This window comes from Pollicipes pollicipes, unplaced genomic scaffold (assembly GCF_011947565.3).
Source record: "Pollicipes pollicipes isolate AB1234 unplaced genomic scaffold, Ppol_2.1 Scaffold_6052;HRSCAF=7182_pilon_pilon_pilon, whole genome shotgun sequence".
Classification (NCBI taxonomy): domain Eukaryota; kingdom Metazoa; phylum Arthropoda; class Thecostraca; order Pollicipedomorpha; family Pollicipedidae; genus Pollicipes; species Pollicipes pollicipes.
In genome coordinates, this window is record NW_023596805.1 from 5,515,797 (window position 1) to 5,524,554 (window position 8,758).

General features: G+C 55.4%; 1 protein-coding gene across 1 annotated transcript in view; it reads left to right on the top strand.

Annotated features, from left to right (window-relative positions):
- The first annotated feature begins 346 nt into the window (after positions 1–346).
- The window catches only part of LOC119104458 (ras-GEF domain-containing family member 1B), a 148,148-nt gene continuing 139,736 nt past the window's right edge, over positions 347–8,758 (top strand). The window contains exon 1 of the mRNA XM_037228164.1: positions 347–598. The gene's annotated coding sequence lies outside the window, so the exon portion shown is untranslated. The remainder of the gene's footprint in view (positions 599–8,758) is intronic.

An 8,758-nucleotide genomic window follows, 5' to 3' on the forward strand; every position in this document is an offset into this window, starting at 1 on the left:
AGTTCAGATCACTGCAGCGGTGCGTGGGCAGTAACCTGGGGCGACGGGCACAACCGTGCTGCCGTATTCACTGGTCAGCGACTACTCAGTGACCGCCGCCGGGCGCAGTGACCAGCGGCATCCAGCGGCGTGTCAACACATTCAGCGACCTTGGCGACACCACTCCTGGCCCAGTGACATCATCAGTGAATAAGGGAGCGATCCCCACCCCGTACCGTGATCAGTCAACATACACCCGGCGTCACCCGCTTAACTTCGGGAGCACTTCCGCGTCGCATTCCTTCCCGCGAAGTCAGCAGCAGACGTCCGCCAGCGAAAACGAGAGCGTCTTTCGCCAACGCCCACGGTCTGCCACACGCTAACCACAGCCCGCAAGCAACGGCGGCCGCCCGCTCGGGAACAAAAGTGAAATTGTGAGGCGGCTGGCCGGGCAGGTCGGCGGGTTGACGGGTAGACGGGTGGTCGGGTGGACGGGTGGTCGGGTGGCCGGTGGCGGGCGGAAGGCGTGGCCCCGGCTGTGCCTCTCAGCCTGGCTCCCACCGTCGACAGCACGTGCTACAAGGGAGAAACGGCGGCGAACAGGACGGCTCCGGCTCAGGTGAGGCTTTACTGTGGCTCACTGTGGCCCTCTCACTGTGGCTCACTGTGGCCCTCTCACTGTGACTCTCTGTGGCTCAGTATGGCGCACTGTGGCCCTCTCACTGTGACTCTCTGTGGCTCAGTATGACGCACTGTGGCCCTCTCACTGTGACTCTCTGTGGCTCAGTATGGCACACTGTGGCCCTCACAATGGCTAACTGTGGCATTCACTGTGGTTCACTATGGCTCACTTTGGATGACTGTGACCATTACAGTGGCTCACTGTGGCCCTCCTCACTGTAGATCACTGTGAATCGTTGTGACCCTTACTGTGCCTCACTGTGGGTCACTGTGGCCCTCTCTGTGGCTCATGGTGGCCTTCACCGTGACTCTCACTGTCGCTCACTGTGGCCCTCACAGAGGCTCTGCCTGTCGTTGTGGTGGATGTGGTGCTCGGTTGGGTGGTTGAGAAGGGGCTCAGCCTCGCCTCTTTTGGCGTTGTTTGCGACTGATAAACATCAATGTTCAACATAGCTGAAAAAGCTGGAAAAGGGAGGTAATGTCGAAATGATGCATTTCCAATGCTCAATATGTGGTGATCATGCGCTGGCCACTGCAAGGAGTGCTTCCAGGTGTGTCCACTTTAGTATATGGTTCATATTGCATGCAAACTCATGTACTTATATGCCGGTATATGAGTACACACACACACATATATATATATATATATATATATATATATATATATATATATATATATATATATATATACATATAATGATAGATAGACAGATGGATAAGCAGATAAATAGACAAACAGATATATGAACTTGTAGCATCCGTTAAATGATAAGATGGATATTCAGGCATGCAGCATCCACCGAAATCCGCGTGGCACATGGCATGTTGAATGACTAATTACCATAGAATGTTTCGGATGTTTTAAGGCCCACGGCACCGTAAGTCTTGTGCCGCTGTCATGGCCACCCCAGGGGTACAAGTCGTGCTCGGACCGTGTCCAGTCGTGCTCGGGTCGAGCCCAGTCGTGCTCGGGTCGAGTCCAGTCGTGCTCAGGTCCAGTCCAATCGTGCTCGAGCCGGGTCCAGTCGTGCTCGGGTCGAGTCCAGTCGTGCTCGGGCCGTGTCCAGTCGTGCTCAAGCCGTGTCTAGTCGTGCTCAGGTCGAGTACAGCTGTGCTGGGGGCTCGTTCAGTCGTGCTCAGGTCCAGTCCAGTCGTGCTCGGGCCGAGTTCAGTCGTGCTCAGGCCGTGTCTAATCGTGCTCGGGTCGAGTCCAGTCGTGCTCAGGTCCAGTCCAGTCGTGCTCGGGCCGAGTTCAGTCGTGCTCAGGCCGTGTCTAATCGTGCTCGGGTCGAGCCCAGTCGTGCTCGGGTCGAGTCCAGTCGTGCTCAGGTCCAGTCCAGTCGTGCTCGGGTCGAGTCCAGTCGTGCTCAGGTCCAGTCCAGTCGTGCTCAGGCCAAGTTCAGTCGCGCTCAGGCCGAGTCCAGGCGTGCTGGGGCGCTTCCAGCGGCACAGAGCGACACGGATGTATATATATATATATATATATATATATATATATATATATATATATATATATGCCGACCGCGGAGCGACACGGCACGGAGGCTGGAGGACTGTCGCCGGTCTTTCGTGACGCGAACGGGGAAGACTCCTGATGACGTTATTGGAATGACGCTCGTGACGTCAGCTGCTGTCCTGGGACGGCTAGCTGCTGTGAGGTGGTGTGACATGATGACGGCGACGAGGTAGGCGGCTTCAAACGCGGACTTCACCTGGTTGTGGATGAGTTTTGGGAGTTCTGAGAATGCACTAGTTGTTATTTAGATTTTTGAAAGATTTGGCCCAAACTCTCTCTCCCGGAACGTGTTTTGTACGAGCGAAACATTCCGTACCTTGCGTTTTGTTTTTGCTTATTCTTAGCAGTTTTTAGCAGCAGCAGCTTTTTAGCAGTTTTTTAGCTGTTTTTAGTAGTTTTGTAGCAGAGGGTATGTGGTCCCACTGGTGAAGTGCATTGAGCTTCAGCTGCAGCTTTGGCTCATCACGATTCCGGAGTTTTGAGGGCAAGTAGATTAGAGCCATCATGTCACAGAGGTACACAGAGATACAACGCTTGACGAGCGTTTGCGCCCACCGCTGAAACGCGCCCAAAGGAAGTCGTGATCATCATGTGTGCTCGGATTAGCGATGTGTGGTTTTGCCATCGGTCATTAGCCAGTAATAGTCGCTGCACACGGCGCGCGGCTTGCATTGTGATCCGCCGTCCAGCGCTGCAGCGCATGCTGGACGATTGTTAGCACTCCGAGATCTGTAGACAGTTACACAACTCGGTTCATAGAAAGTAACGGTGCTCGCGGCTGTGTTAGAGGCGTGTTTGCAGAAGGCTGGCGATCTGATACAGAACACCCGAATAATTGTGATGCTGTTATATAACATGATATGAGCCCCATGTGGGGCCAGAGCTCGTGACGGGACAGTGACAGACGTCATGTACGGGGTTTTCTCACATCTTGATTGACTTGCTGTCAGCAGCAGCTGGTGGATGTGTGCACGTTTTGCACTTCTATCATCACCACGAAACAGACGCCCTTTGGCGGAGCGTTCGGGTCATGACCGGGACACAATCGTCGCAGGTTCGAGACTTGTCACCGTCTGTTTTTACGCCTGCACTGCAACTGGCTTCAGAAGCGGTGACATTGACGATCGTGGCACTTCCGTGCGTCGTAGAAGTCGGATGTAGATGTATGAAACGGTGTCGCCAACCACCGTTCCCGGGCACAAACGGACGATGTTCCCGGGCACCGCCCCGGGCACAAACAACTAATGTTCCCGGGCACTACCCTCAGTCATAAATAGCTAATGTTCCTGGGCACCGCCCCGGGCATAGCAGCCGATGTTCCCGGGCACCAGTCCGAGCACACACAGCTAATGTCGGTGAAGACGGCGCTGGCGTGCTTACAAACTGCGACCAAAGCCGCCCTGAACCGGACCAAAGCCATCCTGGACCGGACCAGTCGTCCTGGACCCGACCAAAGCCGCACTGGGCCTGCTGAAGCCGATTGCACTGTTTGCAATGGTTAAAGCAGGTAATAAGCCGCGGCGTTGCGCTAGGTCATGGCCAGGGATACACATACCGCGTCACGTGTCACGGCCAAATCACCAATTAAAACAATCATTACTACAGCGTGAGTTACGACCTGGCTGGAATTATCAAGCTGGCTTCACCTTCCGCAGTATATGCTGCCTCCATGTGCTCGACCTTATTACGGCGTGTGGTCTCACCGACTGGTGTGAGAAGGCGTGAAGGGAAGTGCCCAGCATGCGCGTGCAAATATTTACCTGTGCATGCGTGCGTGATGCGCCCGCAGAAGCATGTTAAGAGATAGCATCTTGGGAATGATGTCAGCACCTCCCTAACACGCGGCCGTAAAATAAGCGGTCATTTCTAGCGGTACCAGCGATGAAGCCTCGATTTATCGGGCTACACCGGCTTACCTGGTTGTACTATGCCCATTGGTGGCGTTTTTAGCCCGAGAACGCGTTGTTTGATCGTGTGCGTGTGGAACAAGGTACGCCGTGATTTCCACTGAAGCGTTTCGGAACCCGCTTTCAATTGCTTAACGCGTGGAGCTGAAATGGAGCCTAACTGTAGTGAGATCCGCCTTTGCCCTGCACGCTGCCGCTGCCATAAATGTAAATTGGCTGCGGACAAATCACGAATCGCCCGCTTATCAGTCACTGACTGAACTTCTCCCGAAAGTGCAGCGCTGGTAGCTTTGCCACGTAACCGCTCCTGAGAGAGGCCCCCCGGGTCTGCTTCTGCAACTGCGCAGTTTTCTCTCTTCGTCTTCCCCCTTCATCCCACTCAGGCGCACGAAGCTCCGCGCAGCCAATCAGCGGCCGACTACCGGCACGTGCTACTGTTGACCATGGCGCCTCCGGCTCCGGGGATCCGTGTGTAGAAAGCGACGCCCGACTTCCAGCGCCGTCTGCCATCAGCTCGGTTCGTCTGCGGAAGGCGGCGAGTTTACCGATCGATTGCCTGATTGGGTGAAACGGAGGCGCGGTCAGACTCGTGAACTCCGGCCGCGAGCTTCTGTTGAAGATCAACCACACAATGCGGCCGGAAACAATGCTGCGCGCTTTCGCCGCCATTGTGAGCCCCATTTCGCCACGCCGGGATAAGAGGCCACGAAATTGGCGCACGTCGCCGCTCTCAGAGCACGTATGGGATTGACGGCGGCGAGACACGACTCCTTTTCGAGCCAGGCAGGCCGGAGAACGCTGTTTATGTGGTGTCATGGAGTGAGTCAGGGCGGGCAAATCAATCTGGTGGACAGCTCGTGACATTTTCTCCTCTAATTATGCATCCACCGAGCGGGCGGTGAAGAGTGTTTCTATCTCTCGCGCCCTTTCGGAAGTGCCAGCGTAACTGGACCGCAGTTCATGGACGAATAATGGCCTATAATGAGCTATATTACTGGCCCAAGGGCCAATGGGCCAAAACCAAGGCTCGCGCCATTAATTTACCGGAAAAGCACCTGGAAGATCCAGGAGGTATGTCAACCATTCGTCACCGATATTGAAAGCCGGCTGAGACCACGCACATTCTGTTCAAATCGAAGCACCGCTTCTTTCTGCTCTGCTGGTAGCTGCTCAACTGGAGCCTGATCAACAGTCGGTCACATCAGCCAAACTGCACGTGGAAAATGACATGACTCAGTCGCTGCGCTTCGCACATGGCCTCATCACTCCCAAACCTCTGAAGCCATCACACGAAATTACCCGGGCAAGAGACCGGGTGTGCTCTTAGCTGGCCGTGTTTGCGAGCCACCGGAGGTGACCTTTAAGCTCTCCACACCATGCCTCATCAAGCACTGTCAGCTCATCATTTTTTAGCACGTCGATTCCGCGCGAGCGCGGTGGCCAGAAGTGCGCGGCACCAGCTTTCAGCCCACTTTCCTCCGAGTCCATCACAGGGATTATTAGGACAGTTTAGGAGCCGAGAATGTCGGACGTTCATGGCCAGTATCCGCGTGGCGATAGGCAATCTTCCAGGCGAGTGTCGTCACCGACATTCACCGGACCGGAACCGGACAAGAGCAGACATCACGTGACGCGTGTTGTCAAAATCAGATCCGTCCGATTTGCTGCTGGCAGGCTGTAGTTTTCTACTTACGTTTCCCGCGCCTCTCTCTCTCTCTCTCTCTCTCTCTCTCTCTCTCTCTCTCCTCTCTCCTCTCTCTCTCTCTCTCTCTCTCTCTCTCTCCTCTCTCTCTCTCTCTCTCTCTCTCTCTCTCTCTCTCTCTCTCTCTCTCTCTCTCTCTCTCTCTTCCCTCTCTCCATTCCTCTCTCTCTTTCTCTCTGTCTCTCTTTCTTTCGCTTTTTTCTCTCTCTCGCTCTTGCTGTCATTCCTTCCTCCGCTTCTTTTCTTCCCCCTGTCTTACTCCTTCCTCAAATTCCTTCTACCGCCCCCTTTCTACTCTCTACCATCCCTCCCTCCTTCCTTCCTCCCTCCCTCCTTCCTTCCCTCCCTCCCTCCCTCCCTCCCTCCCTCCCTCCCTCCCTCCCTCCCTCCCTCCCTCCCTTCCTTCTTTCCTTCCTTCCTTCCTTCCTTCCTTCCTTCCTTCCTTCCTTCCTTTCCTCATCCTCTCCTTGTAATACTCCCTCTTCCTCCTTCTCTTCCCCATCTCCCCTCCCATCTTCCCCCATCCCCATCCCCATCCCCATCCCTCCCCTCCCTCCCCCTCCAGCCGAGGTGTTCTCACCTGTCGCCCGGCGGACCTGTCCTGAATGCCAAGTAGCCGGGTCGGCGTCCGGCTGGACACAGCTGCCCTCGTCAGCAACTTTCACGCGCCGCTCGGTGCCTGCCGAGCGGGCTGCCGCTCGGTCAGCGGCCTGCAGTGACGGGCAGTGACCAGCCAGGCGCCAATGGGTGCTCACCGTCAGCCATCTGTCACCAGTGGGTGTAGAACGGTATGGGTGTAGTCACTAGGAGGTGGGGCTTGGAGACGCTTGCTTCCAGCTTGCCGGAACGGGCTCTTGCCCGCCGCCCAAAAACGGTCGCGTAAAGAGCATTTATCGCTTAGTGCCATTCGTTACACACGCTACGCTAGATATACCCATGCGATCCTAATCGCAGAGGTAAATGTTTTGTTCCAATCTTCCATCTCTGCAAGGTGGCCTCGACCATGTGGAGACTACTCAGCGGCAAGCAATGTTGTGTCTGAGTGATGCTGCTACAAAGCAGCTAGTGAATGGCGGGAAATCACCATAGCTGTCGATAAATTTACGTATATATATATATATATATATATATATATATATATATATATATATGTGAGCCAGAAGAACTACAACTAATAGGCTGCCGTAAACAATGGCCACTTGTCGCATGTCATTTGTTTATAGACAACAACGACCAATAAACGATAAACAGCGCCGGCCAATCACTGAGTGACAGCCGAACAACAGTAGCGAATAGGCGCGCAAAAAGCACCAAGTGCCGACCAGTTGTGAGCCAATGCGTGTCCTTCGACATCCAGTCAGCAGCGTGGTCCAGTGGGACTGAGGGAGCTGCGGTCAGCTCTGTTACCTGCTGACTGGCTTCGCCGTGGCCCGTCCATGATCCAGCCGGTTATGGGCGGTTGTTACCAGCTTTGGCGTTAAGTCGGCTGAGCTTCTTAGGCATAATTAAGCTCCCAGCGCTTACTGTGTTGCACCAGCCATGCTCGCGACGACACAGCGCAGTCAGGGGTGCAGTTTCGCGAAATAAGTTGAGGGGAAGGGCTGAGCGGTGAAGACGGTCGGCCCCAAAACGCCTTCTCCAAAACTCCGGACAAAAATGCTTTTCTCCAAAACTTGCCCCCTTTCTTCTCAACTTGGTTGAGGGGAGGGGGACTGGATACTCTCCACTGAATAGAAACCTTCACCCCAGAGTGCAGTTGTAACGTGCATGTGACCTTGGCCGTGTGGCCCATGGGGAATCCGAGAGTCCAAGACGGGTCACCCGCACGTGCACTTGCGAAAAAGCATGGCATCTTCATGAGTATGGACATCAGCCAAGTGGGGTAGAGTAGGGGAGGCCCACTCGACTGACCCTACACCGGCAAACGATACAAGAGCCCGGCACGGAAGCGGTTCAGGAAGCCACATGCGCCGACGGCCAGTTATAATGAGAGCCATGACCGGGGCAAAACCCAGCGCGGGGTCGAGCAGCGTAGAGCGGACCCGTAGCGCTCAGCTAATTAGCGCTGGAGTGACTGGACAGTCCCCCGAGGGGGAAGCCGAATGGGGCGTTACCTCACACAGTCCGAGCACGTCGGTCCCGGGAGGCGTGGACCACTTTCATCGGTTCCAGCCGGCGCGGAGGTCCACCCTTACCTCGCCTCGTGCCTGCGCCCGCAGGGGTGGTACGGTGCTGCCGGGCCGCGGCGCCGCCGTGGTTGGTTGGTGCGCGCGCCCCACACGTCTGGTCAAGGTTATACTGACCTTGACCTCTGCTGGAGGTGCACGTATGTCTGATAAATAGTCCGCGGGGCCTTGGCTGACGCGTGCGATGCAGGAGGTGGGGCTCCGGCAGGAATGTGGGTGGATTCCGTGCGCGATCTTTCTGACGATTGTGTCGAAAGCCTGCTAGGTGGAAATGTCGCCTGCCGGCAAAGCGGCTGCACAGTGCAGTTCCTCACAGCCGGGGTGCAGAGAAAAACAACGCGCGATATTATCTTCCGGCTGTAAAACTGATCTTCATGGATACCGGATCGTTGTCTCCAAATTGCTAACGGGCGCTTGCTCACGACTTGCCGTACACACCTCACGCGAAATGAATTAAGCTGCATTTTGTCGGCAACACTAGGACAACCGAATTGACAGCAGGAGCCATCTCCGTAGTCTGGCCTCTCGAATGATTTCAACCCACTCATTTATGTTTGTTGTTGCCAGTTGCCGACACTGCATCCCCAACCGACGCCGACCCTGTATCCCCAATCGACACTGAACCCGCGCCCTCGTCAGACGTGGGGATCGCCGACCCGCGGTTGCGCTCTGACCCACTCCCACCGCTTGGCCCCATCTCCCCCGCACGTGTCCTGACCTCCGCTCGTGTCCTGCTCTGCTGAACCGCAAGCAGACCTCGTTTACGTCAGAGGGCACCAGCACAACC